At 51.3% G+C, this 27,500-nt stretch overlaps 2 protein-coding genes across 7 annotated transcripts in view; one reads left to right on the plus strand and one right to left on the minus strand.

Annotated features, from left to right (window-relative positions):
* KYAT1 (kynurenine aminotransferase 1) overlaps positions 1–17,895 on the minus strand; it is a 34,927-nt gene extending 17,032 nt beyond the window's left edge. For 2 of the 6 annotated variants that reach the window (XM_042963583.1, XM_042963579.1), the window contains exon 1: positions 15,398–17,760. The gene's annotated coding sequence lies outside the window, so the exon portion shown is untranslated. The other 4 variants (XM_042963581.1, XM_042963580.1, XM_042963582.1 and 1 more) reach the window with 4 other exon arrangements.
* A 127-nt stretch (positions 17,896–18,022) lies between these two features.
* The window catches only part of LRRC8A (leucine rich repeat containing 8 VRAC subunit A), a 30,213-nt gene continuing 20,735 nt past the window's right edge, over positions 18,023–27,500 (plus strand). Inside the window, exons 1-2 of the mRNA XM_042963577.1 lie at positions 18,023–18,118; positions 21,306–21,412. The gene's annotated coding sequence lies outside the window, so the exon portion shown is untranslated. The remainder of the gene's footprint in view (positions 18,119–21,305; positions 21,413–27,500) is intronic.

The raw sequence follows: 27,500 nt of genomic DNA on the forward strand, positions 1-27,500 counted from the left end.
TGGGTTGAGCATACAACTTCCGCTCAGGTCATGATCTCACGGCTTGTGAGTTTGAGCCCCGCGTCAGGCTGGCTGCCGTCAGCAGAGAACCTGCTTTGGATCCTCTGTCTCCCTCTCTCTCTCTGCTTCTCCCCCACTCGCATTCTCTCTTTCAAAAATAAATAAACATTAAAAATATTAGTAATAAAAAATAAAATGTTCCACACCCACGAGGAGGAAGTCAGAGCCACAACATGGAAGGAGGCTGGGCCCCTGATGCTCGAGGAACCATCGCTTATCTCTGGATTTAGTTGGGGCTTGAGGGGAGGGTAGATCTTGCTTAAGCTGCTGTTATTTGGGGTTCTCTTTCATTCACAGCAAGTTAGGCCTCACCTAATTTGATTGCTAAACCCTGTCAATCAATACTGTCAGCTCCAAACCACCGAGAGCACAGCCGTGATTGAAACGGTAGAGTGAGGGAATGTGCACACCACGGGGCTGTGAGGTCTCAGTGAGACGGTGTTAGAACTTATTACAGGATTTGGACTGTGGTGGAGTGATTTGGGGGAGGGTCCAGGGAAGCAGGACTTTGGTCTGGATTGGCGCTCTCAGAAGCAGGGATCACTTGGGGCGCCTGGGTGGCTCAGTCGGTTGAGCGGCCGACTTCGGCTCAGGTCACGATCTCGCCGTCCGTGAGTTCGAGCCCCGCGTCGGGCTCTGGGCTGATGGCTCAGAGCCTGGAGCCTGCTTCCAATTCTGTGTCTCCCTCTCTCTCTGCCCCTCCCCCATTCATGCTCTGTCTCTCTCTGTCTCAAAAATAAATAAACGTTAAAAAAAAAAGAAGCAGGGATCACTTTACGGTTGGATATCACAAATCTTATTTGTAGGGAGGCGGGCTGGAGCGAGGCTAGCTGTCACAGGTGTAGAAGCAGCCCCCCACATGTGCTAGGAGGGGGGGCACTAGGTTTTGTGTGGCTTCGAAGACGTTCACGTTGGTCTGTGTTCAGACGTGATTACAGAATGTTCTTCCTGGATATCGATGTTCTGTGCGGTTGTCCACGTTCAAGAGAACACAAGTCCTATCTTTGGGTGCCAGGCCAGCTCCTGGATTCCAGAAGCTGCTTTTCTCTTCCTAAATCCTCGACCCAAGAATAAAATCCAAAGTCTTGACCGTCTACTAGAAGGCCCTGTTAAATCAGATGTGAGGCCACCTGTCTCGGGTCACGTCTTGCCCCTGTCCCTGTCACTTGTTTTCCTCCAGCCACACTTGCCATTCCCGTCTACTTGGGTCCCTGTATCCACTCTCCTTCTAGAGCGGTGTCAGAGAACTCTCCCGGTATGGGGCCAGGGTCAATACTGTGGGCTTTGCAGGACATCCCGTCTCTGTCACAGCTCCTTAGCTCTACCGTTGCAGGGAGACAGAAACCTTGGACAACACATACACCAATGAATGAGCTTGCGTCTCAGTAACACTGTATTGAAAAACCCTGGTGGCAGACCAGGTCCGGACTGTGGGCCCTCCTGGAATCTTGAACTCTCAGACTCGTCCACACTTAGCCTCTGGCAATTTCTCAGTCACGTTTAGGTCTTCCCACCCCTGAACGGGGCCCATGCGGAGGTTTCTGTTCTGGTTAAGTTGTGCTTCTCTGGATCTGCTGGTTTTTCTAATTTGGGGGGCAGTGGTTTGCTCTGTGACCTCACTTCTCTAATGGGTCTAAGGAGAGGTGTTGGTTTTTCGGTTGGTTCAGCTTTCTGCTTGTTAGGATGGAGTGATGACGTCCCAAGCTCTTTCCGTGTGGGACTGGAAGTCGGAAGTCCAATATACCTGCCTGTTCACATAACCTCGTAACTGTCAGTATAATGCTCTAACTTCACTATAAAGGAGAAATGAAGGAAAATAATTTAGAACCCAATAGTCAGGCTTGCCCACCCTAGAAGACTCCATGAAGCAGACAGCTGCTTCACCTGCTTTTAAGAAGTTCAGTCTGACCAGTGCAGCTACTTAGCCTGTCCCTTCTAAACCCTGACCCAGCCCAGGCTCTTCCCTCACAGTCACCCAAAGCGTTTCTGAGCGCTGACCATCAGCCATCTGTCCAAAGGTGAGACACTTCCCCCTTATGTTCTTTAATCGTCAGCTGCGTCCAGAAGCTTTAATCTTCTCCGGCCGTGCCCTGGCTTAGGGGCTGAGACTACTGTAGGGACCAGACGCCGGCAGGGCCCCACCATATGAGCTGCTGGGCCCCGGGCGAGGGTGGAGGGTTGAAGTGGGATGGGGAGGCAAGAGGCTGACAAGCACTCTCTCCTTCATACATCCAGCAAGTATTTCCTGACAAGCACAAAGGCACGTGTTATGGTTTGAAATGTGTCCCCTGAGAGAATGTGTTGAAGAGTCCCGAGCCCCAGTGCCTGTGAATGGAACCTTATTTGGAAATAGGATTTTCATAGAGGTGACCAATGTAGGATGAGGTCATACTGGACCTTAATCCAGTATGACTGGTGTCCTCAGAAGAAGGGAGAAGATGGGGCACCTGGGTGGCTCAGTCAGTTGAGTATCGGACTTCGGCTCGGGTCATGATTTCACGGGTTTGGGGGTTCGAGCCCTGCATTGGGCTCTCGGGTGTCAGCACAGAGCCCACTTTAGATCCTCGGTCCTCTCTCTGCCCCTCCCCCCCTGCTCATTCTCTCTCTCTCTCCCTCTCTCATTCTCTTTCAAAAATAAACAAACATTAAAAAAAATTTAAGGGGTACCTGGGTGGTTCAGTCAGTTGAGCGTCTGACTTCGGCTCAGGTCATGATCTTGTGGTTCATGAGTTCAAGCCCTGTATGGAGCTTGCTGCTGTGGGCGCGGAGCCCGCTTCGGATCTTCTGTCCCTGCCCCCCCCCCCCTACCCTGCCTCTTCCCTGCTTGCACTCTCTCTCTCAAAAGTAAGTCTTGAAAAAAATTAAAAAGAAGGAGGAGAAGAAGGAGGAGGAGAAGGAGGAGGAGGAGGAGGAGGAGGAGATAGAAGAGACACAGACACACAAGGAAAAAGCCATGTGAGGACAGAGGCAGAGATTTGGGTGAGGCATCTTCAAGCCAAGGAACAGTATGGATTGTTGGCAACACCACAAGCTAAGAGAAAAGCACAGGACAGATTCTCCTCTAGAGCCTTCAGAGAAAGTATGGCCCTGCTGACACCTTGCTTCTGGATCTCTAGTCTCCAGAACTGTGAAAGAAAAACTTTCTGTTGTGTAAAACCACTCAGCTTGGGGTACTTTGTTTCGGTAGCTTCCGGCAACTAATGCGCTGGGGCACTAGGGGGCGCCCTGGGCACCTGCCCCATAGCTGGGAGTTTGGGAGGGCTCCCCAGACAAGGGGGCATTCAAGCTGAATCCCAAAGCTGGGAAAGTGTGCCAGGCGGGAGTGGGAGAGCGCTAGGAGATCCCAGGAGCCGAGAAGTCAGTTTGGCCAGAGTTTACTCTCTAACTTCTCAGAACTGAGTCGCTTCCCAGGGGAACCCTGCAGGAAGTATTCCCTGATCCCCGCAGCTAAGACCCAGAGCTTGCAGCAACAAAGGGTAGTGTGATTCTTACCCGAGGAGGGATATTCCACAGTGTGTCATACCAGGGGGAAGGTGCCAGCATGCTTCAGCCTCACTCGGCCCCGGGACATGAAGCCCATGGCCAGGTCTGAGTTCAGCGCTGTTCAGACAACTTGTGCCTGCCGCATGTTCTAGGGGGCCCAACTGTCCTGCTTGCCCAGACTGAGGGGTTTCTCGGGACATGGGATCTTCAGTGCTAAAACTGGGAGCATCCTGGGCAAATGGGGAAGGCTGGTCTACTTGGATTGGCCGAATGCAGGATGGCTGCTCCTGTTCTGGGCCCAAGGTTCTGCTGACTCCTCTAGAAGGACCCTTGTCTGCTGCCTCCTGACCAAAATCTGCGGGTGTCCAGCGGGCTGATCCTCTCTCTGACACCCTTGCCCACGTCATTACACGTCTATGAATTCTGCCCTTTCTCCTAAAGTGATTACATCCAGGGGTTGCCTGGGTGGCTCAGTCAGTTAAGCATCCACCTCTTGGTTTGGGCTCAGATAGTGATCTCACAGTTCGTGAGTTCGCGCCTTTGGTTGGGCTCCACATGGTCAAAGCCTGCTTGGGATTCTCTCTGCCTCTCTCTCTCCGCCCCTCCCTGGCTCACACTCTCTTGCTCAAAATAAATAAAGAAACTTAAAAAATAAATAAATAAATAAAGTGACTACAGCTCCTTTGCCTTAAACTATGCTTTTACCGTCTCACTGGATTACAGCACTGGGAATGATATTAACACAACCAGCTCTAATCTCCTGAGTGCTTACTTTGTACCAGACTCTGTGTTAAGGACTGTAGGTCATCAGACCCTTTTCTAAAAATGTTTATTTATTTATATTTGAGAGAGAGAGAGAGAGAAAACAAGCAGGGGCGGGGCGGAGAGAGGGAGACAAAAAAGCCAAAGCAGCCTCTGTTCTGTCAGCACAGAACCCAACGTGGGGCTCGAACTCACAAACTATGAGATGGTGACCTGAGCTGAAGTCAGAGGCTTAACCAGCTAAGCCACCCAGGCGCTCCGATCATCAGACCCTTTTAAAGGCCCCGGAAAGAACGTGCTTTCCTCACCTCCATTAACAGGCAAAGACACTGGTAATAAACATAATATAACAACTAACGCTCATATTGAGCTTCTGGAGGTCGAAGGAGGGTCCGCACCACCCACTGCCCGGTACAGGGCAGAAGGTTACACTCACAAGGGAAAAGATCCCACCCAGCTCATGGCCCTTCCCCCTCCTCTGCCACAACCTCAGCCCCTCTCACCCTCTCTGGGCACTGCCTGCTCTGGGGAAAGGTGGTGTCTTGGGGTTCGAGGTGGCCAAGGCCCCCTGGCTTCACAGAGGGCAAGGAGAGCCCGTGCTGGATGAGGATGTACTTAACCAGTCTGGCCGCCTCGGGGCTCCAGCTGGAAACCAGGCTCCGGCTTTCACTGCAGGGGACAGTCCTGTAGGCGGTGGTGCGTGTGCCCTGGGCGAGTCTTGGGGAATGGGAGTTAGCATCACGCTGCACCCTCTGTGGGGCAGATCTGTCCTACTGCTGCCAGACCCTTTGTGCCTGCCCGGGACTGAGCCTGGAATAGTCCCCTGCGGGGAGGAGTAGAACACAGACTTTGGTATCCCGCAGATCTTGGCCGTGTGAGCTGAGGCAAGTCACTTCACCTCTGAATGTCAGTCTCCTTGTGGATAAAATCAATAAAAATAAGATAATTCATGGAAAGCATTTTCCTTAGTGCCCGGCACATAAAAGATGCCCAGCAAATGATAGATATTCCTAACAGAGTGGGCAGTTAATGAATGCTCACTGGGTCACTAGCGAAACTATGACATGTGGGGCTAGATGTGTGTGAATTCACTTACGTTCATTGGCAGGGCTGACTTCTCTATCAGACCTCTGCAGAAGGCATAGTGCTCAGGACCTACCATACGTTGAGGAGCCCATGAAAGTGTTTTAATTTATTTTAAATTTTAATTTATTTTATTTTATTATTTTTTAACTTTTTTAATGTTTACTTATTATTATTATTATTATTTTTGAGAGAGAGAGCTAGCATGAGCAGGGGAGGGGCAGAGAGAGAGGGAGAGAGAATCCCAAGCAGGCTCACGCCATCAGCACAGAGCTGGACACGGGACTTGATCTCACAAACCGTGAGATCATGACCTGAACCAATGTCAAGAGCCAGCCACTTAACCGAATGAGCCACCCAGGCATCCCGAGTTTTATCTTAAAATAAGGGGGGGAAAAAAGGGAATATAATAATGATGAACGTATAATAACAAATCCAGTCTAGATGATGTTCATTCTTTATACCTCATGGTCATAAAATACAATTTATACTTCTTTTAATGGAGAAAGGGCCCCATGAAAGTCACAATGTGACCTTGAACGTAGGTAAATTGTTTGTGGTTACGACTTCACGCGCAAATATGAGTGGCTGTATTTGAGCATGTGCACACATCTCTGTGTCTGTCTGTGAGCATGCAGGTGTAGTGGGGGCAGTTTCCAGAAACTTGAAGGGGAGGGAGAAGGCACTGAGGGTCTGATCTGAGGCCAGGAAGGGACAGGTGGCCCGGTGGGTGGCCCTCACCCAGGAACACCACCAGGTGTTCAAAGTGGTGCCCTGGGCAAGGAGAGGGTTTGAAGGACTTGTTGTTCTGGAAGCTGCCAGCAGGGGGCGCAAGGAACCGGCACTGCCTAGACTTCCGCCTAGTTGGCCCTGGGACTCCACACATTTGGGCAGAGGGTGACCTTTGTGCCACAGGAGGGTACTGTGGCCTCACTGCACTGAGGGGGCCCCCAGCAGGGAGCATGCTTGTCCGGGCCTACCGTGAGGTGGGCCTGCTGACCTTCCAGTCCAGAGTCCTTCCACTGACTGGGACAACCCAGGGACAGCCAGGGGCCTCATTCACAGGCACCTGGTGGCTCTGCAGGTGGCCTTTCTCAGGCCCCACTCACCTGCAACTCCCCATGCCTCACCCCTCAACCTCTAGGAAGCCGACTGCTCTATAGCCCTGAGGTCTGTCCTAAGACCTAAGACCTTTTATTTACCGCACACTTTCTTTGTGCGAGGCAGCCTGCCAGAACCATCCGTGTTCCATCACTTTAAAATCCATGAGAAAGGTTCCATCAAGATGTTCAGGTTACATGAAAAAGGCAGGTTGATATCAAAGCTGACTACAAAGCTTCAGTAACCGGGGCGCCTGGGTGGCTCAGTCGGTTGAGCGGCCGACTTCAGCTCAGGTCACGATCTCACGGTCCGTGGGTTTGAGCCCCGCGTCGGGCTCGGGGCTGATGGCTCAGAGCCTGGAGCCTGCTTCCGATTCTGTGTCTCCCTCTCTCTCTGCCCCTCCCCTGTTCATGCTCTGTCTCTCTCTCTGTCTCAAAAATAAATAAAACGTCAAAAAAAAATTTAAATAAAAAAAAACAAAAAACAAAAAACAAAGCTTCAGTAACCAAAATAGTGTGGTACTGATTCAGACATACAGACCAAATGACTAGAACAGAGAGCCCAGAAACAAACCTAAATATCTACAGCCAGTTGATTTTTTTTTAAAAACGTCTTTTTTTTTTTTTTTTTTTAAGTAATCTCTACACTCAACGTGTGGCTTGAACTGACGACCCTGAGATCGAGTCGGATGCTCTAATGGCTGAGCCAGCCAGGCACCCCTGGTCAGCTCATTTTTGACAAGGGTGACAAAACGATTCAATGGATTCAAGAAGAAACAGTCTTTGCAACAAATGTGCTACGACAGCTTGATAGCCATACACAAAAGAATGGAGTTGGACTTGAAGGGAATCAACGACCTTGACCACATTCTTGCTAGTGTCCTTTGATGCACAAGTTTCAATTTTTATGATGTCCAAACATAGAACTACCTTACAACCTAGCAATTTCACTCCTAGGTAATATACTGAAAAGAAATGAAAATCCACCCTCACACAGAAACGTGTACACGAACGTCCGCAGGAGCACTGTTGATAATTATCAAAAGGTGGAAATAATCTACGTGTCCATCAGTGGATGAACGAGTACACGGTGGTATGTCCGCACAACAGAATATTATTCAGCCATAGAAAGGAACAATAGACATACCGACTCATGCAGCAGCTTGGCTGCACTTTGAAAACATACTGAGTGAAAGAAGCCAGACATAGGAGGTGACAACAGGATATGATTCCTTTCATAGGTGACATCTAGAATAGGCAAATCCATACAGTCTGAAGGAGGTCAGTAGTAAACAGGAGACAGGAGGGAGAGATGAGGAGTGATCATGTAATGGGTAAAAAGTGCTTTTCTGGAGTAATGAGAAAGTTTGGAAACTAGAGAGGAGTGGAGGTTGCACACAACATCGTGAATACACTGAATGCCACTGACTTGTACACTTTAAAATGGTTGATTGTAGGTTATGTGAATTTCACTTTAATTTTTATAAGGTAGGGTGATAAAAAATAGCTGTTGAAGAACAATATAAGCCCATTTGCCTTTTTTATTTAAAATTTTTTTAATGCTAATTTATTTATTTTGAGAAAGAGAGAGCCCAGTACAAGCAGGGGAGGGGCAGAGAGGGGGAGGGGGAGAGAGAGAGAGAGAGAATCCCAAGCAAGCTCCGTGTTGCCAGCCACCCTGGGATCATGACCTGAGGTGAAATTAAGAGTCAGACACAAAAAACTCAGCCACCCAGGCGCCCCTAAAGTGTTTTCTTTCTTTACAAAAATGTATCAGTGGGGTGCCTGGCTGGCTCAGTGGATCTAACATGAGACTTTTGACGTCAGGGTCCTGAGCCTAAGCCCCACGTTGGGTGTAGAGCCTACTTTAGAAAATGCGGGCACCCTGGTGGCTCAGTCAGTTAAGTGTCTGACTCCCGAGTTTGATCCTAGGGTCATTAGATCGAGCCCCGTGTCAGGCTCTGTGCTGAGTGTGGAGCCTGCTTGGGATTCTCTGTCTCCCTCTGCCCCTCTTCCCCATTTGCAGGCTCTTTCTCTCTCAAAAAAAAATTTTTTTTGTAAAAAAAAAAAAAAAAATATATATATATATCAAGTGGGTGCCTGGGTGGCTCAGTCAGTTAAGCGTCCGACTTCGGCTCAGGTCATGATCTCATGGTTCATGGGTTTGAGCCCCACGTTGGGCTCTATGCTGACAGCTCAGAACCTGGAGCCTGCTTCGGATTCTATGTCTCCCTCTCTCTCTGTCCTTCCCCTGCTCACACTCTGTCTCTGTCTCTTTCAAAAGTAAACATTAAAAAAAAATTTTTTTTTAAATGTATCAAGGATAATCTTCAGGGTGGCTCTCCAAAGGAAACAGAATCACTCTCTCGAAGAGATACCCATACTCCCATGTTCATTACATTATTCACAATAGCCAAGATATGGAAACATCCTATGTGTTCACTGATGGATGGATGGATAAAGAAAATGTGGTTTATGTGGGAATGCAAGCTGGTGCAGCCACTCTGGAAAACAGTATGGCGGTTCCTCAAAAAAACTAAAAATAGAACTACCTTACTACCCAGCAATGGCACTACTAGGCATTTATCTAAGGGATACAGGTGTGCTGTTTTGAAGGGACACATGCACCCCCATGTTTATAGCAGCACTCTCGACAATAGCCAAAGGATGGAAAGAGCCCAAATGTCCATCGATGGATGAATGGATAAAGAAGATGTGGTCTATATAGACAATGGAGCATTACTCAGCAATCAAAAAGAATGAAATCTTGCCTTTTGCAACTACGTGGATGGCACTGGAGGTATTATGCTAAGTGAAATTAGTAAGAGAAAGACAAATATCATATGACTTCACTCATATGAGGACTTTAAGAGATAAAACAGATGAACATAAGGGAAGGGAAACAAAAATAATATAAAAACAGGGAGGCGGACAAAGCATAAGAGACTCATAAGTATGGAGAACAAACAGAGGGTTATTGGAGGGGTTGTGGGAGGGGGGATGGGCTAAATGGGTAAGGGGCATTAAGGAATCTACTGCTGAAATCATTGTTGCACTATATGCTAATCTGGATGTAAAGTAAAAAAATAAAATTAAAAAAAATTTTTTTAAAAGATAGGAAAACATAAAAAAATAAGGTATACCATTATTATAAACACTATTCGTATTCAAACATAATCTCAACATGACAAGTCATTTGCTCAGAGAGTCCACAGTATCACAGGCAGAAAGCATGAGGTACCTGAGAAAAAAGAATACAAAGGGAGTCCTGGAGGACAGCATAATTACCCCAACTACAATGAAGAAAGAATTCATTTGTTTTATATGTGGGTGTTTAACATGAGTAAGATTTGACGATGGTTAAGGGGGAGATTCCAAGGAAAAGAAACGGCCAAAGCAAAGACATGTGGCCAGGAAATTATTAAGTTTGTACAAGGAACAGCAAGAACTTTGGGCAGAGAAACGGTAGAGAGCAGTGAGAAACAGAATTACTAAGGTTGGTCATGTTTTTGCTTGTTAGAAAACACACACACATAAAGGAAGGACACAGATTACTTTCGTTGTTTTCAAATGTGATTCCTAAATGTCTTGTGATAAAACTAAAGCACCACACTACATCGTTGTCAAAAACCCAAAACATACACACATGCAAACCCACAAGTGAGGAGATGTAGACTACTGGTTCAAATGAGTGTGATTCACTGTCCTAGTCTAACTGCAAGGAAAGAATTGAAAGCAAACGCATTCAAAATCCTTCACAGAACGCTAACAAAGGAATATCTAAAAATGGAGTTCCAGAAGCTTGTCATTTGATGTCCTGTAATGTTTTAGTGACGTGATTATCCTCAAGCATGCTATTATTATGAAACGGTAAATCTGATGTGAACTGGAAAAAAAGAGAAAGAAAATGTGGTTTCTGTATATAACGGAATGTTATCCAGCCTTAAAAAAGAAGGAAGGTCTGCCATTTGCTACAACACGAATGAATCTGGCAGGTGCGATGCCGGGTAAAATAAGCCAAAGGCAGACACTGTGTGGGGTCATTTATGTGCAGAATCTGGGTGGGAAAAAGTTGAACTGCTGGAAACAGAGTAGAATGGTGGCTGCTGGGCTAAGGGGAGCAACCCCTTAAGGGTAAGGGGCGTGGGGAGAGGCTGATGAAAGGGTATAATCTTTGCTAAAAGATGAATGAGTTCTGCGGACCTAATATATAAATGGTGACTAGAGTTGATAATCCTATATTGTCTAATTTTTTAAAGTTTATTTATTTATTTTTAAGAGCGAGCGAGAGAGAGCAAGAGGGGCAGAGAGAGAGGGATAGAGAGAATCCCAAGCAGGATCAATGCTGTCAGCGCAGAGCCCGATGCAGGGCTTGAACCCACAGACCGTGAGATCATGACCTGAGCCAAAGTCGGTCGCTCAACCGACTGAGCCACTCAGGTGCCCCCAGCACCCCTGTATTGTACAATTTAAATTTGCTAGGAGAGTAGATCTTAAGACTTCTCACCAAGGCAGGGGCGGGGGGGAGAAAAAAAGAAAGATAGCTATGTAAAGTAATGGATGTATTAATTAACTTGATTGTGGGAATAACTTCACAATATATACATGTATCAAATCATCATGTATAATTTAAATGTATCACAAACTTAATAATTTTTTAATTTTAATTTTTGAGAGAGAGAGAGAGAGAGAGAGAGAGAGAGAGAGAATCCCAGGCAGGCTCCACACTCCACACGGAGCCTGACTTGGGGCTCGATCCCATGACCCTGGGACCTGAGCTGAAATCAAGAGTCGGACACCGTACCGACTGAGCCACCCAGGTCCCTCAAATGTATTACAGTTTTATTTGTCAATTATAACTCAATAAGTCTGGGGGGGCAGGGAATTACTGAGAGTAGTTTGAACAATGCTTGCTTTCTAGTTGTGTAACTTAGGATACGGAACAAGAATCTTTTCTCAGCATTGATGAGTGAACACACTCCTTTCTGAGTTTAGATCAACTTCAATTTTATCCCTTGTACTTCAATGTCATGAAGTATATCTGGGAGTTCCTTTAATGTGCCGGCATCACTTCCTCTGGGACACCTTCATCCTTCATCAGAGCCACATGCGTCACCTATGTCGATCAATTTGCCTTCACTAAGTGTCTCTGGTTGCACATCTGGAGTTTCTGGAACAGCAACGAGCTGCTGTGTCAACATCCCCACAACGGGCTATTTCTTTTATCACCCCATTTACACTCTGCATTTCTTTGCCGCACTGTTCGTCTTTGTTGGCCAGTTCCTTCATCTGATTATCCGGTTTTGTAGCCTGTCGTCTGGGTTTATCACTGGGAGACAGAGGTCAACACGACCCCGAGCTTTGGGGTCGGTGTGTGAACTGAATACCGTGCACCGTGACCAATCAGGGTCAGGCTTTGGAAGAAGCAATGTGATTAGTCACCGACCACCAAGCACACCCGATGTTGCCGCAGTCACGTGTGGACCGAAGGGTAGGAAGGTCTGTACTTCATGCAACTGCTCATAGTTAATAGAACATGGCAACCGAAATCTGAATCGTGTTGTTGAGACACTGGCGTTACTTCACTGAACCGTGGCGTCTGAAACTCGTTCTGCCGTGTAAAGCAAGGACAGCTTGATCATGTATGTATTTGTGCAGAAGGCTGTTTCCAGGGACACCACTAAATTATTAATAGTGGCTTTCTCTGGGACTGGGTTTGGGGTCTTATAAACTTGTATACTTTTTTTTTTTTTTTTTTTTAACAAGGCTGTAAAGCTCTGGAATCAGACAGACCTTGGACTGAAGCCATTTACTAGCCGTGTGACTTTTTGCAAAGTATTAAACCTTTCTGAGAAGCGTGTCTTTTTTGCTTTTAAAGTTTATTTATTTATTTTGAGAGACAGCAAGGGAGGGGCGGAGAGAGGGGGAGAGAGAGAATCCCAAGCACGCTCTGCACTGTCCGCGCGCAGAGCCCCCACGCAGGGTTCAAACTCACGAGCCATGGGATCATGACCTGAGCCGAGATCAAGAGTCGGAGGCTTAACTGACTGAGCCGCTCAGGCGTACCTCCCCACACACTTCTTTTTTTCTAAGAATCATTTCTGTGTAGGAACGACGGTAGCACCTGCCTCACGGAGTTGTAGCGAGAAGCCAGTGAGAGGACACAAGAAAATCGCTTAGCGCGGTACCCGCAGAGAATCTGTGCTCCACAAATGTCGTCATTGTTATCATCAGTCCTCAACTATTAGTCCCGTAAGCATTGTAGGCAAGGCAGGCGCTATGGCAGCACTGGGGAGGCTAGCCCCGCCTGGAGGGGAGCAGAAATGCACCAGATGACCTTTAGGACACCTTCCAGGGCCGCTCCCCTCTGGCCTCTAAGGTCTCAGGCTTCCTTGCTGCCAGGCCAGGGGCTGGGTGCCAGTGGTTAGTGCCCTCCCCCAACACAGAACTCTACCAGCTTAGGCAGATCCTGGGCCACCTCTTGGCCAGCAGGTGAATGACCCCTCGGGAAATGACGAAGTCTCTGGTGGCTGATGTCAGCCACGTGTCCCATTGGATCAGTCTTGCCAAGAAGCCCGCATTAATACCGGATCCAAAGCCCCGGTAGCTGGCCTTTGGAGTTGGCCTGAATGCAGACAGACTCTGCAGGTTCTATGTTCTCTCCTCTTCCGAGCATACAGATTGTTTGCTTTTGTTTTTTTGTTTGTAACTTTTTATTTTGGGTAGGCTCCATGCCCAAAGTGAGGCTTGAACTCATGACCCTGAGATCAAGAGTCGCATGCTCTACCAACTGAGCCAGCCAGGTGCCCCTAATTTGTTTTCGAATAGACGTCTGTGGCCCTGCCCTGCATGCCCCCCAGTCTGATCTCCCTGGCAGGGTCCAGTCTCAGCCGTGCCTCGTCTCTCCCTCCGTGTCCACTTGGGCCTTCCTCTGAACTCAGAGATCACCTACTCTACATCTGACCCCTGCACTTCTGTAATCTTTTTTTTTTAATTATTATTATTTTTTAATGTTTATTTATTTTTGAGAGGAGAGAGACAGAGCATGAGCAGGGGAGGGGCAGAGAGAGAGGGAGACACAGAATCCAAAGCAGGCTCCAGGCTCTGAGCTGTCAGCACAGAGCCTGATGCGGGGCTCGAACTCACAGATCGTGAGATCATGACCTGAGCCGAAGTCGGACACTTAACTGACTGAGCCACCCAGGTGCCCCAGCACTTCTGTAATCTTGAGAAAAACCTAGTAGGAAGGCACTGTCATCCCTATTTTTCTCAAAGGAGAACAACAAAGGTCATTCAGCTGAGAGCCTACTTTGGGATTCAAAACGTGGGGTTCGCAGGCTTCCAAAGTCCAAAGTCTTGCCCCAAACATCCCTCTTTTCAGGAGGTGGGTATTGCCACCTCTGTCGGCTCCCCTGGGGACTGGAGTCATGTCCTTTGGGCTTCCATACCACATGGCAGCTTGCGAGGGCAAGCAAGGGGATTTTGGCTTGGGCCCACATCACCTAAGCCCATTCTATGCAATACAGAGAGTTGGTTTTAGTGTTTCTCAAAAGGGGCACACTTAGTATTTGGGGTGAGTCAGTTCTCTACTGGGAAGATCTATCCGGTGTCTGGAAGGAAGTTTAGCATCCTCTGGGCTCAAAACGTCGGATACTCCCAGTTACTGAGAAAACAGAAATGATAGTGCCTCTGGAGAAGGGGCCTGGGGAAGGGGTACCGTGCCCAGGCAAGACCAGCCTGTTCCACGAACAATCCCAGAAAATGAAAGCTTGGACATGGATGGAGTGGTCCCAAGCTCCACTCTGGACCGTGCTCATTCCATGCCACAAGCCAGATCTCTAGGCTCAGTTTCCTTGTCTGTACAAGGGGATAGCCATAATGCAGTCATTCACAGAAAGCATTCAAGACAGGTCCTGGCCCACAGGAACCCGTCAATAAGAAGCTGTTGACACTGAAACAAATACGGTTTCCATGAAAATTTGTTAATCAAGCAGGGCAACAAAGTCTCATGCCAGAAAATGAATCTTGACTTTTCTTCCTCTTTTTTCTCTCTCTCTCTCTCTCTCTCAAATCTAAAAGCAGATAATCCCTACAAGACACATGTTTCCTGAAAACTTGTTGAGTCAACGGTTCTGACCCAAGGGAAGTGACAACTTGTCTGGAGAGATCTAACAAGCACACTGACTTACACATAGTTTTCCCTAGACTTTGGAACCGGCAAAGGAGAGAGAAATGACTTCTGAAGCCCAGAGGCAGGTTTCTGGGCCAGGGGGGCTGGTGGGTGGAGACCCTGAGTAAGACACACAGGAGGTAGCCCACTCCTTCCTCCTGGCACAGGACCCAGATCCAAAATCGAAACCTCACTCTTTGAGGTAGTTTTACACATGGGAGAAAATATATATGTTTATACATTTATTTTTTTCAATTTAAAAAATTATTTTTTTTTAATAAAGGAAGCGTCTTTTTTTTTTTTTTTTTTTTTGAGTACTCCAACATGGGACTCAGACTCACAATCCTGAGATTAAGACTCCCATGCTCTACTGACTCAGCCAGCAAGGTGCCCCTCTATGTTTATATATATGTATATATATTTTTTTTAATTTTTTTTAACGTTTTTATTTATTTTTGAGACAGAGAGAGACAGAGCATGAACGGGGGAGGGTCAGAGAGAGGGAGACACAGAATCTGAAACAGGCTCCGGGCTCTGAGCGGTCAGCACAGGGGCCCGACGCGGGGCTCGAACTCACGGACCGCGAGATCGTGAGCTGAGCTGAAGTCGGCGCTCAACCGACTGAGCCACCCAGGCGCCCCATATGTTTATATATTTAATGCCTGGCAAGAACATTAGAAACAGTCCTACCACTTTTACCAATGGAGAAACTAAGGCTCAGAGCAGGGAAATGACTTACCCAAAGTCAAGAGTCCTAGAAAATCACAGAAGGACCCCAGCTGTAAATCCAGAGCTTACACTGCTGTCCAGGAATGAGGAAGCAGAATGACCATCTGGTAGTTCTTTCAAGGATCTGGCAGTGCCGTCTGGCAGTGGGATGTGGCCCCACGTCGGCTGGGGCAGGAGTACCTCTCCCACCGTAGCTGGTGTGACTTTGCCCAGCTGGCTACAGAACTGTACAGAACCAGGGGGGGAAGAGGAGGGGTCATGGCCAGCACTCAACCTGAGAAACCAAGCGGGCTTAAGCAGCCTGGAAGACGGGAGCTCCCAGTGCTGACGCCTTTACTCACCAGGGCAGTTTCTGCTACAGCAAATTGGCCGCCAATCTGGAGGCCGGCGGAATTTGGGGGATGGGGTGGGGGTGGGGTCTGTGTGGGAGGTGGGTGTGTCAGTAAAGAACTTCCTCCTTTCTACGAACTCTCCCGTGTTCCTTTGTCGCCCCCACCTGGATTATAAAATCAGGGCGTCCTCCTGTTTGGAGCTGCACCAAAGGTGAAGTGTGGAGTGGAGGGTGGAAAAGCCACAGATGTGGTCCTGAGAAGGCATCTCCAGGAGCAAGGAGTGATTCGTGCAGAAGCCAGACTGAACATTTCCAACCTGTGCGGTCTCGGATCACGTGGGTCACCGCTCTGCTTGGGTGTCTAGTCTCATCGTTCCTCCTTCCGGACACCCTGCCCATCTTTCAGACACAGATTAAAAGTTACCTACTTTGAGACGCCCTCTCTGACTCCACCCGGACGGACGGAGCCAGATGCCCCTGCCACTGTACAACTACGACCTGAGCTTCCATCCACCACAGAGCTCATCAGGGACGTTAACTGCTGGGTTGTCCGTCACCCTCACTAGACTCCAGGGACAGGAACCGTGTATCCTGTTCCCCACCAGATCCTCAGTCTCTGGCAGCTCAACCAGAAGCGTGGGTCTCCCAAAGCATTAGTGCCTGGAGGCTGAGGGAGAGACCCAGGAGCCCCGCAACCTCTCTCAGTGAAGTGGGGGAGTCAGGCCTTGTGGGGACCCTCTTTGGGCAACTTCCTTAATTTCTCTATGCTTCACTTACTGATCTGTAAAATGGGACGGATCTGCGTGTAATGCACAGGGTAGGACAGGTGGGAGCACCGGTGGCAGGGGTGGTGGTCATGACTGTTAGCTCTATAGATGGGGACATGGAGGCTCAGGGAGGGATATGCCAGGTTCACAGCCCCCAAGATGGATGGGGGCAAGCCTTGGACTCCAGTCTGGGCTCTGGCCCCCAGTGTTTCTTCTCTTCCTTCGTTCTATTCTTGTTCTACCTGCTCAGCCAGTAAACAGCCAATCAACAGTTACTGGATACTTACGGTGTGCCAGACTCCACACTGGCTGTTGTGTGGTTAATAACAAAAAAGCTTCCCGCTAAGAAGTGGGGCCTGGAGACCATGGGCATTAAGGGTAAAACCCTCCAGGGCTCAAATTCCAGCTTCTCCTCTTGCTGGCCGTGAGATATTACTAAAGTCCCTAATCTCTGAGCCTATTTCCTCCTCTCACGACAAGGGAAAAATCGGACCTTCCAGCAGGAGGGCTGAAACCAGGCACTGGCTCCACACTTGACGGATGCCAGCAGTTATTATCTTACACATCACCTTACTCAAAAAATAACTAACCTGTGCACATGCTGGTAAATTCTCCCCCCTTGCCCAGGACTCCAGCTCTGTCTGTGGCCACCACAGTTAAAACTTCTTGTGCATCTTACCAGACGCCTGCTGCACACACCCGCAGACACGCACACTCCTTACACACGTTCTTTTACACAAACTGTAGCGCCGATCTACGCTGTTCTTTTGCCCTTTCCTGTTTTTTAAAAATCTAAGGTATCTTGGAACTCGTTCGATGTTAGTGCATATTGAACATTTTTCGTTTTAGTGGCTGCACAGCATTCCACTGTATGGATTATTTCTTAATGTGGTTGCTGTTACTATCATCAGTGTGGGAACTGCGAGGACCCGGGCTCCATAGAGCTGTGTCCCGGCTCTGCCTATAAATGACCGAGTTACCTGGGGCTCCATGCTCCCCACAGGTACTATCGCGGGGGATGGGGGGTGAAGGATATGGGTGCAGAGGACCCGCCTAGCGGGTTCCCAGCGTCCAAGTGCGGGTCAGCGTCTAGCGCGTGCAATTTATCCCCCTGGGCAGCTCCAGGTTGGGTTAAGATTTCGGCGCAGCCACTCCGCCGTACCAGCAGCACCAAACGCAGCGAGTTTTCTGGCACAAACGATCTCGGAACCGGTTAACAGGTCGTCCGGCCTCGGCACCCGGCATCGGAGCAGCAGCAACGCGCAGGCACCGGATACTCACCCCGGCCTCGGCGGCTTCACCGCTCGTCCCCCGGCGAGCCCCGAAGGTTACAGCAGTCCCTGTCCCTTTAAGGGGGCCGAGCCCGGGTTCCGCTACTTCCGCCCCAAATCAACATGGCGCCAGTAGGGAGCCTAGGGTGTGAAGGCACGGAGAGAACTCCCGTCAAAAAAATGGCGACGCCCTAGCTGCCGCGCTCGAGCCGGCGGTGACGTCACTTCCGGGGCGGAGGAGGTTGAGTGGTGCAGTGAGGGACAAACAAAAGGAGGCGCCGGAGGGGCGCAGCGGCCGGCGGCGGGACGGAGCGGCCGGGGCGCGGGGCTGCCTGCTGGGCAGCCGGACCCGACGGGACAAGGTGAGTAGGTGGGGCGGGGAAAGGGGCGCGAACTGTCACCTTTAGAAACCCACTCCTACCCGCCCCCAACCAGCTGCCCGGCCCCGGCGCCCCGGGCAGCTTGGGCTCTGCCCGCCCGGGCTGGCTCCCTGGGGGCCCCCGCCGCGGCTCAATTTGGCCCACCTCCAGGCTCCTGGGTATTCCAGGTCTCCGGGACCCCACCCTCTCCCCGGTGCCGGGGCGCGCGAGCCCCCTCCCAGGCACCCCAGTGCCTCCCTGTGCTCTACAGACCGGGAGTTTCCGCCTGGGCTCCCCCAGGTCCCCTTGTCATCCCCTGGGTTTCCCTCAGATCCTAACCCCTACACGCACACACTCCCCCCTTGCTAGAGGTTCCACCTCTGAGCTTTCTCCTTGGCAGCTTTCATTTCGTTTTCAGAGGTTTCCCCTGTTCTCTTTTCCTGGGCTCCTGGCCCCGGGACCCCTCCCTCCTTTTGATCAGGCGGGAATAGTGCCCTGACTTGGGGGGCAGGATCCCTGGCCAAGATCTTGGGCCCCCCGTGTGAACAGGGGTTCCTAGGAAGAATGGTTCAGGGTCCGAGACCCCAGGCCCTGCCCACGTCCTGTGCATCCATATGGGCCTGAGAACCAGATCTGATGCGGTCCAGGCTGGAGATCCAGCAAAGTTGGTTACCAGGCTGAAGGAGCATGGCCGAGGTGGTTGGGGTTCATGATGATTCTGCTTCTTTTATTGACTGCTTCTTCTCCTTGGTCTGGACTGTAGTGAACCAAGATTCGGCCGGTTCTCAGCTGATGCAACTACTGCCTTTTTTGGGAAGGAAGAGAGATGGTTGGGGGGGGGTGGTGTCCAACAGCCTTCTGATCAGGACTTGGCTGGAAGGGTGGGGCTGATCACACTCCTCTGATGCTTCTTCTCCAGTTCTACTCCAGGAAGACTTTTGAGAATGAGGTGTGAGGATGAGGAGGGAGAGAGCTTGGGGAGGGAAAGGGAATTTGGGCCTAGATTGTGGAGGAGGGATTCGGTGCAGCCGAAAGGTTTCCATGGGTCTCTCCCACCTTTTCCATTAGGAGTTTCTTTAAGCCCTCTGAACAGAGAGACCAGCAGTCAGACCGACTGGAGGCAGGAGGAGGAGGAGGTCTGCTATTGGCGATACTTCCCTTGGGGGGGGGGGGAGGAGTTTGTTCAGAGGGACTGGGCAGTGCCCATAGCTCAGTCACACTGAGCATTGCCTTCGTGAAGGTCAAGTCTTTCTCTGGCTCTCGAGGGAAGGCAATGACTTGTTCTGGAGGACTGGAGAGATGCTGGGGCATGAATTAAGGGCCTCTGCCTCCCTGTCTTCCCGGTCTTAGTGGTGCTTTGGGGTAGAGTCTAATATCTCTCTGCCGTCCAGGGCACAGAGCAGGGGCCCAAGAAATGTTTGTGACTCTTGCCCCCAATCTCCCTCCTCCCCCAAACTCAACCATATGCTGTTGTGCTCCATCCCTTGGGCCCACCCACTAGGAAGCAGTTTCCTCTGCAAACTTTGAGTGGCCTTTCTGGACAGGAGAGGGTCCTGAGGACTGCCCCAGTAGGTCAGAACGTTGCTATCTGGCTTGGGTTGCTGGGCCTTGGGTTGCTATCTGGCTTGGCCTGGACCTCACCTGTAGGAGCTGGAGGGAAGGGATTGGCCTGGTTCCTGACTGCCTCTCCTGAGAGTGGTGGTGATTCCACATTTTCACACAGGGACACTGAAGCACAGGTTAATGGTCTAAGACCTCATGAGAAGTCGGGTGGCCCTAGAGCCCAGTACACCATCTCTCTATCCCTTGATTCATTCAGCCAGCCAGCCAGCCAGCCAGCCAGCCAGCTATTCCTTAGTAAGTGCCTGGCCTGGACCAGAAATGATGCGAGAGAACATGGTCCCTGGCCTCCTCTGAGCTGCAGTCTGGGAGGAGAGGCAGGCAGGAAAACGTTGATACAATGGCCAGCGTAATAATAGAAATATTACAGAGGAAGGAGGCATTAGCTCAGGGTGAACATGTTGGGAGTGTGCAGTGTGTGTTTCCTGGAAGAGGTGAGACTAGAAGAATCAGTGACAGGGAGTCCTGAGGCCTGACTTCTGGTCCGGGCTGTGCCCTGGGCAAGTGACTGGGCTGCCCAGCCTCAGTGGGTATCCTGTCCTTGAGAAGGGTGGGGGGGATTAGAGTCTGGCTTAGTGGCCTCCGTGCCTTTACAGCTCTAGGTGCTTTACTTACTGCTAGTGGCCATCTCCCTTGTGTGGATTTGCTGGGTTATTGACTTTTGTACCTCTCCTCTGGGTTGGAGACTGTCTTCTGCTTCTTTCCTCCCAGCATGGTGCCTAGCCCTGAGTAGGTGTCTTTAAATGCTTACTGGCATAAGTGGTTAAAAGGCTCCACAGTCCCTCTTAGAGCCATTTGAGTCCCTTTGTCTGCCCGTGCACTCCCCACCTGCACTCCCTCCTTCCTGCTAACTCCTGCATATCCTTTGGCCTTTTCCGATGGCTGGGGGGTCACAGTCTCAACTCCTAGTGGTCTGGATACTCCCCCTTACCCCTACTGTAGTCTGATCACACTTCTGTTCCCACCCTGCTAACTTGTCTTTTCCAGTCTTGTGAATGGTTTTGAGCGGAGTGCCTCGCGTGTTTAGATACTCACTAAATGCTTCCTAACAGGTGCTGGCTGGGTTTTGTGTATGCATCGAACTCGTGTGTCTGGGCTGAAGCTGTGCCTTTGCCTGGACTCAGCTCGCCCCACGGGAACTCACGTCCCGTCACTTCCCACCTCCGGTCCTAGATCTGGCCAGGCTGAACCACTCAGTGTTGTCTAGATGTCGCGTTCTCTCCCTTCCAGGCGAACTTGTACTCTTTCTCCAAACTCTGCTCTTCCTTAGAAGTCAACTCAGGCGACACCTTTCCCAGGGAGCCTTCTCTGACCCCACCGCTCTGGGTCTCTTGCTTCCTCTGTGTCCCCGTAGCTTCCGGGTACCCCCAGCAGAGCCCTGGGCTCCCAAGAGCTGACTGTAATCGTTGCCTTGGCGTCTCCCAGTAGGCTGTCTGGTTCTCTCTTGTCACCCCAGAGCCCAGTCCGGGGCCTGGCACTGAGCAAGCACTCAGAAAATGTTGGCAGCACAGCAGGTAACTCTTGATAGCCACACACATCCCTGCTGACAGTAGCTCTTGCTTCCTCGTAGGGAGGCAGCTTCCATGGAGCGAGAGGAATGCCAGGACCCTGCCCAGACAGACGTGGGCCAGCCTCAGCACCGACAGCCAGCACGCAGATAGCAGAACCGTCCAAGGGGTAAGGACTGGGCCCCCCGCCCCCCAACCTCCACCGCCAGGCCAGCCTCCAGTCAGGTGTCTGCCCCAGCCGAGGGGGCAAAGGGCAGTATCTCCATCTCTGCGGTCCTTTGCTATTCTTACTACGGGTCCAGGGCATCTAGGGCAAAGGTGGCAGGAGAGAATTCTTCTTCCTCCTCCCGACTCCGTGGCCAGCTGAGGAGTATGTGCTAGCTGTACTTCAAACGCCAACATTAGGTTTCCTTGCGAACCTCTGTTTTTTGTCTCCCCCAGCCCAGATCTGGTCGGTCTGACTTGTTAACCGGACCGTCCTGTGACCACATTTCCCAAGGTGTTGTTCCGTGGAATGCCTGTACCTGTGGTCGCAGTGGTTGGACGACTCTGGGAAACAACTTGACCTTGCTGTGGGACTTCTTAGCCTTGACTGCATCGAAGAGAGCACGATGAGTCTCTGAGAGGGGGCTGGCAAGTTGCGCGTCGCCACAGTTAATTGAGCGCGTGGATGTCTTTGGGGACTGGGGTTCCTTGGCCCACGCTTTGGAAAACAGTTCCCAAAGGTGGGAAAGTGCGCTGGTTGGGACCCAGACTTCATAGTCTGGGATGTGGGTTTGGTGAGTGACTGTGGGCCAGCCGCTGTACCTCTCTGAGCCTCTGTTCCCTTAGCCATAAAAAGGTGATGATTTTAGTACCTCATCTTGCTTTAAATATGTTGATATAGGGAAGGCACTTAGCAGCGTGTGTCCCAGGACGTGTCTCATAACCTTAGCGGGTACGTGGCTAGATGGCTGTATCATTTGTAAAACCCACCCTTGTCAATGATTTCCTCTGATCATTTGGGGAAACTCAGGCAGTGGCCTTCATCCCTCGTTTATAAATGTGGGAACTAAAGCTCAAAGTGGGGAAAGTTGCCCAAGAGTTCAGGAAGGCAGGCGGGGATGTGGGGCTGGAACCAGATCCTGGAATCCTGAACCAGGGTCCTTTGTTCTGTGCCCCAGGCCTCGCTGCATCCACCTGGCACCTCAGCTTTTTGTTAAGGAGGGCCTGGCCCTCCCCAGCCTGGATTTTAAAAGAAACAGTATTTTTTTTTTTTTTTTTTTTAACTATCAGCAGAGTTGCATGTTCATTATATGTTTTTATAACATTTTGATTTTGATGTCACGGAAAGCGAAAGTCTCCCGCGATCCCATCTCCGGAGAGGTGAATGGGGAGGGCATCATTCCACATGTGGTGTTACTGTTTGCTTATTTTCCCCATGTCAAGTCTCGCTAGGGCGGCTGGTTCACAGCTTGCTCTTGCTTCATTTCCTGGTTCCCGCAGGCCCTCTTTCCCAGGCACGGGGTGGATCCGTGTGTGTGAGTCCCCGTCAGCACACCCCCACTGCCCCCATCCTCACCTTTCTGGGGTTTTGAGCTGTTAGCGCATTGACAACAGCACCGAGGGGGGTAGGAAATACCTGGTGTGTGATTTTGTGGACTCTCCTGTTTACTGAGAGGAGGTCAGCAAACCCCAGCCCTGCCCTGTAGGAGTTTCCTGTTGGTTTTGAGGAACTCTACCTCCTGGAGAGGAAGGGGAAGCCTGAGCCGAAGTTCTTCTGGCCAGGGATGAGTGGGAAGCAGCAGGTCCTACTTATCTGAGATCAGGAATCCTCCTCCGTGCCAGGGACAGCTTGGAGGGAACGGCCTGGGCTGGCCTGAGAGGTTTCGGCCTCCTCTGTCTACCTAGGGCAGGGGCCAGGTAGGGGGGGTTGGACGGGACATGCACGAACTGCTGTGTTGCCTGAGTCTGGCCCTGACTCACTGACCCTGGCAATTCCTGAGGAAAGTCTTGGTCCCTTTGGAATGCTCCTATTAGGTTTTGTTTTGTTTTGTTTTGTCTTATTTTTAAGATTTTATTTTGGGGGCATCTGGGTGGCTCAGTCGGTTAAGCATCCAACTTTCGGCTCAGGTCATGATCTCGCAGTCCGTGAGTTCAAGCACCGTGTGGGGCTCTGTGCCGACAGGTCAGAGCCTGGAGCCTGCTTCAGATTCTGTGTCTCCCCCTCTCTGTGCCCCTGCCCCGCTTATACCCTGCCCCTCCCTCCCTGCCTCCCTCCCTCTCTCTCTCTCTCTCTCAAAAATAAACATTAAAAAATTTTTTTAAAGATTTTGTTTTTAAGTAAACTCTACACCCAACACGGGGCTCGAACTCACAACCCCCAAAATCAAGAGTCACATGCTCCACCGACTGAGCCAGCCAGATGCCCCTCTCCTTTCAGGTTTTAACCTTGAGGGTGGGCAGGGGAGGAGAAGGCAGAGGGCCTGCCCTGGGACCCGGGTCTGAAGATGCTCTGTTGGGGCAGGAGGGATTTCAGGCCTGGCAGCCTGGTTTTGTGGTCTGGCAGGGTCGAGCTGGGAACGAGGTGTCCCTGACCTGGTGGCCTTCTCAGGCTCCCTGACCTGACCCTCTTCCTCACCGGGTTTCCTCCTCCTGTTCTTTCCCTGCAGTCTCTTTTCCTTCTCTCTGGAGACACTTTGGCTCCAGGAATTGGGCTGTCTGCCTTCTCCCTCGTTCTAACGGCAGGGCCTTCCTGTCCCCCAGTTGTCCCCAGTGGCCACAGTCGGAGCACTGGGTGGTCTGTCGGGTCACTGCATACATATGGCAGCTCCCCGCCACGGTCTCCTCTATGAGATGGCTCCACCGTTTTTACAGGGTCAGAGACCACAGCTGGGACTCGAACCCGGAGCTGTTAGCTTTGGCAGCCTGTGCTCTTTCCACCCCACCTTCCGTTTTTCTTTTTCTCCAGGTTCTCAGGCTTGGAGGTACTTTAGAGCTTCCCTGGGGTAGGGGTGGGGGGGCTTGTTGACAATGCTGTTTCCCCGGGGACCCATCGCCACACACGTGGGCAGGGGTGGGCCCAGGAATCTGCATTCTGAGGACGCTCCCAGGCTGTCGTGAGGCGGCCGGTCTGTGGACCATCCCAGGAGACACTGAGCAGGGCGATGCTTTCAGCCCCGGTCCCCACCTCTGGCAAAGGCGTCCATCTGACACCCTTGGTATAGAAGCAGGGCCGAGCTGTCCTCAGCAGCGGGGATTCCAGTGACTTCCCAGAACGTGTCGGGGGGTTGACCATCCCTTGTCTAGGATGCGTTGGGACTGAGGTTTCTAGAACGGCTTTTACTCCCAGCCGCAAACATCCCCTGCTATCTCTCCCGATGCGTTTCTGCTGCATCTCGTAGTAAGTTCTATGTTTAACTGTCTCTTGAGGGCCTAAAACCTCAAAATTAAAGAGGCTGCTGCAATATAGCCTCCTGCCTGGAGCAGCCTTCCACTGGAGTAAAAGTGGCTGTAAAATTCCAGAGCTCTCACATGCCACCTAGACACCCTCAGAGGTGCCAGCACCAAACTCCGGAGTCGGCCGTTGACAAATGTTCCGGTGGGGGGCGGGGGGCGGCAGGAAGCTGGGTGCACGGGGATCCTGCACTTCACACCTCCCCCCTGGTGCCCTGTGTTGGGATCTCTGGGGGCAGCACCCCCCTCCAGCCCAGAGAGCTGGGCCACAGGCAGCTTACCTTGGTCTCAGTCCCAGTCCCCTGGGATCTCAGCAGAAGATGTGTCTGCAGCCTCCTTTAGGTGCTCCTGCCCCTGTTTTGTAACCTGTCCAGGCAGGCAGTGCTGGTATTCATAGCAGATCGAGGCCCACCTCCAAGGCCCCTTTGCCACCACGGACCCTGATCTGGCATCTGGCTTCTGGGCCCAGACCCGACAGAGCAGGGCTCCTTTCTAGAGTCTCCTTAAAGCTATACCTGAGACATCAGAGGCGTCTGAGTATGCTCTGCTCGGGTTCCCTGCAGAAGCCTTGATTCCATGTACCCCTCGGGAAAAGGAGGTCTTGTCTTAGGAAGCATTTCCAGGGTTCCAGGTGCTCAGGTAGGGTCAGGAGCCCCACTAGCCTTCGACACAGGTTGGCATAATGGAAAGGCAGACTGGTGGTGATCTTTCCCACCATCTTCTAGCTCTGTGGCCTTGGGCAGGTCGCTTAACCACTCTCCCATAAAGGGACTGATGAGGACGCCTCCCATAACAATAACAGCAGCTAACATTACAGAGTCTTAATACGTGGCAGGCACCGGGCCAGAAGCTTTCCATGGACTCCCTCGTTCAGTCCTCACTACAACTCATGAGCCATTTTACAGATGAGGAAACCCAGAGCCCTGGGAGGTAAGAGGACTTTCCCAAGATCCCCCACTGGTGAATTGGAAAGCCACCTTCCTGGTTTTCGTGGAGATTGGGAGCCGAGGCACAGGAAGTGCTGGGCTCAGTGCTGGCACGCGGTCCCCGCCGGTAGCCGGGAGCGCTGATGCCAGCCTGGTGTGGTGAGGGGGTGGCTTGAGCCTCCAGCCTGGCCTGTTGCCTCTGTGAGTCCAGGAGCCCCAGATGGGTGTCCCTCACCTGTCACCCTTCACCCTGTAAGGTAGGCCACAGCCTTGCGAGATTGTATGAGGACAGACCTGTTTGGGAGGCCCGGCCCAAACATGAGAGCAGTTTGGAAGTGAAACTTGTTCCCTCCCCCTCCCGCCTCGACTGTCTCCCATCTTCCTTTCCCGGGAAGTGAGGGTGTGCCTTGCTCCACAGGCTGAGTGCCAAGCCAGGCAGTGCCCCTGGCCCGCTGCTGACTCACCCCAAGTGGGTGTGGGGGCCTGGAGGGCAATGCCCTTCTCTTGAGTGGGTGGGGGCTGTGTGCACCAGATGGCGAGGTGCGACCTTTCCTCCCACTGCCAGCTCTGGGACCAGAGGAGGCCCAGGGGTGCTGACCGAGGAGCAGATTCACAGGCCCAGAGCCCTTCCGGGACAGGGCCATCGACCCACCGTCTTCCTCAGGCCTCTTGGGAAAGGCCCTCCCCCCTTCCCTGGGAGAGTGTTGGAGAGACAGCCTTTCCAAGTGTGGTACAAGGAGGGGCGCCAGCCTCCTGCCTCCCCTCTTGCCTGGGAAGCTTGCCCAGCATCTCTGTTTGGGCTTTAACAAAAGGCTCACTGTGCCCTGTTTACCCGCAGCCTGGCCGGCCTGCCACGGCTTGAGTGTGAAAGCCAAGTCTCCATAGGCCGACTCGGGGGCAGGAACACGCTTGGGTGGTCACCCTCCGGGATGGAGAGGGCAGCACATCATTGCTTACTCCCTTCCCCCTCTGTAAGAAGCATCAGGAGGAAATCAACGACATCGGTTTGACACCTAAGGGGTGGTTCTGAGAGTAAATCGCCAGCTCTCTACCTCCATCCTTTCCTGGGGTCCTGAGCCTGGGTGGGGCTCCAGAAGCTCAAGGCCCTTGAGTGTGGTCTGTGAGACGGGGGCAGGTCCTGGAGGGCTCTGGGGGGTCTGGTTTGTACTTGGAGATGCCATTCCTTGTGGCTCAGCCCTCACCTGGGTGTCTTCCCCCACTGAGTTCTGGGAGGGTTTTCTGCAGTGACAGGTGGGTCGTGGTAAGCGTAACACCTTCCTCTGTGCCACACGGTGCATTATGTTGAGTAGTCACAGTAAGCCTCTGAGGCAGGTACGGTAATATTCCCATTTTGCAGTTGAGGAAACTGAGACTCAGAGGAAAAGTCATTTGTCCCCAGGGTCTGAGCCGACCCAACCTGGGGTGCTGCTTCCCAGCAGTGAGGACAGCACCCCGTGGAGTGTCGGTCACCTGGGTGGGGCAGGCAGGGGTGGGCCAACCTTTTCCTAACACAGTACACGGCAGGTACTTCTGGTAAACTTTTATAGTCGTCAGAAACCGCACGGTGAGGACGGCCTTCTGGTTTTCTTCCCAGGTATTTTTCCTGCTCAGAAAAGTACCAAATTTAAATAACAGAAGAGTGAGTGTATGGTATAGACAACCCTCTGCTATCTGATCCGCCCTCAGACTTAACTGCATATAGTTCTATGTATAGCTCTCCAGATTTTTCTATGCATACAGTAATAAGTTAGGGATACAATTTTTTTAAAACAAGAATAGGATCATGCCTCTTTTGCCCTGATTTTTTTTTAAATTGCGGTAAGAGGGGTGCCTGGGTGGCTCAGTCGGTTAAGCGTCCGACTTCAGCTCGGGTCACGATGTCGCGGTCCGTGAATT

Source organism: Panthera tigris, chromosome D4 (genome assembly GCF_018350195.1).
Source record: "Panthera tigris isolate Pti1 chromosome D4, P.tigris_Pti1_mat1.1, whole genome shotgun sequence".
NCBI classification, from domain to species: domain Eukaryota; kingdom Metazoa; phylum Chordata; class Mammalia; order Carnivora; family Felidae; genus Panthera; species Panthera tigris.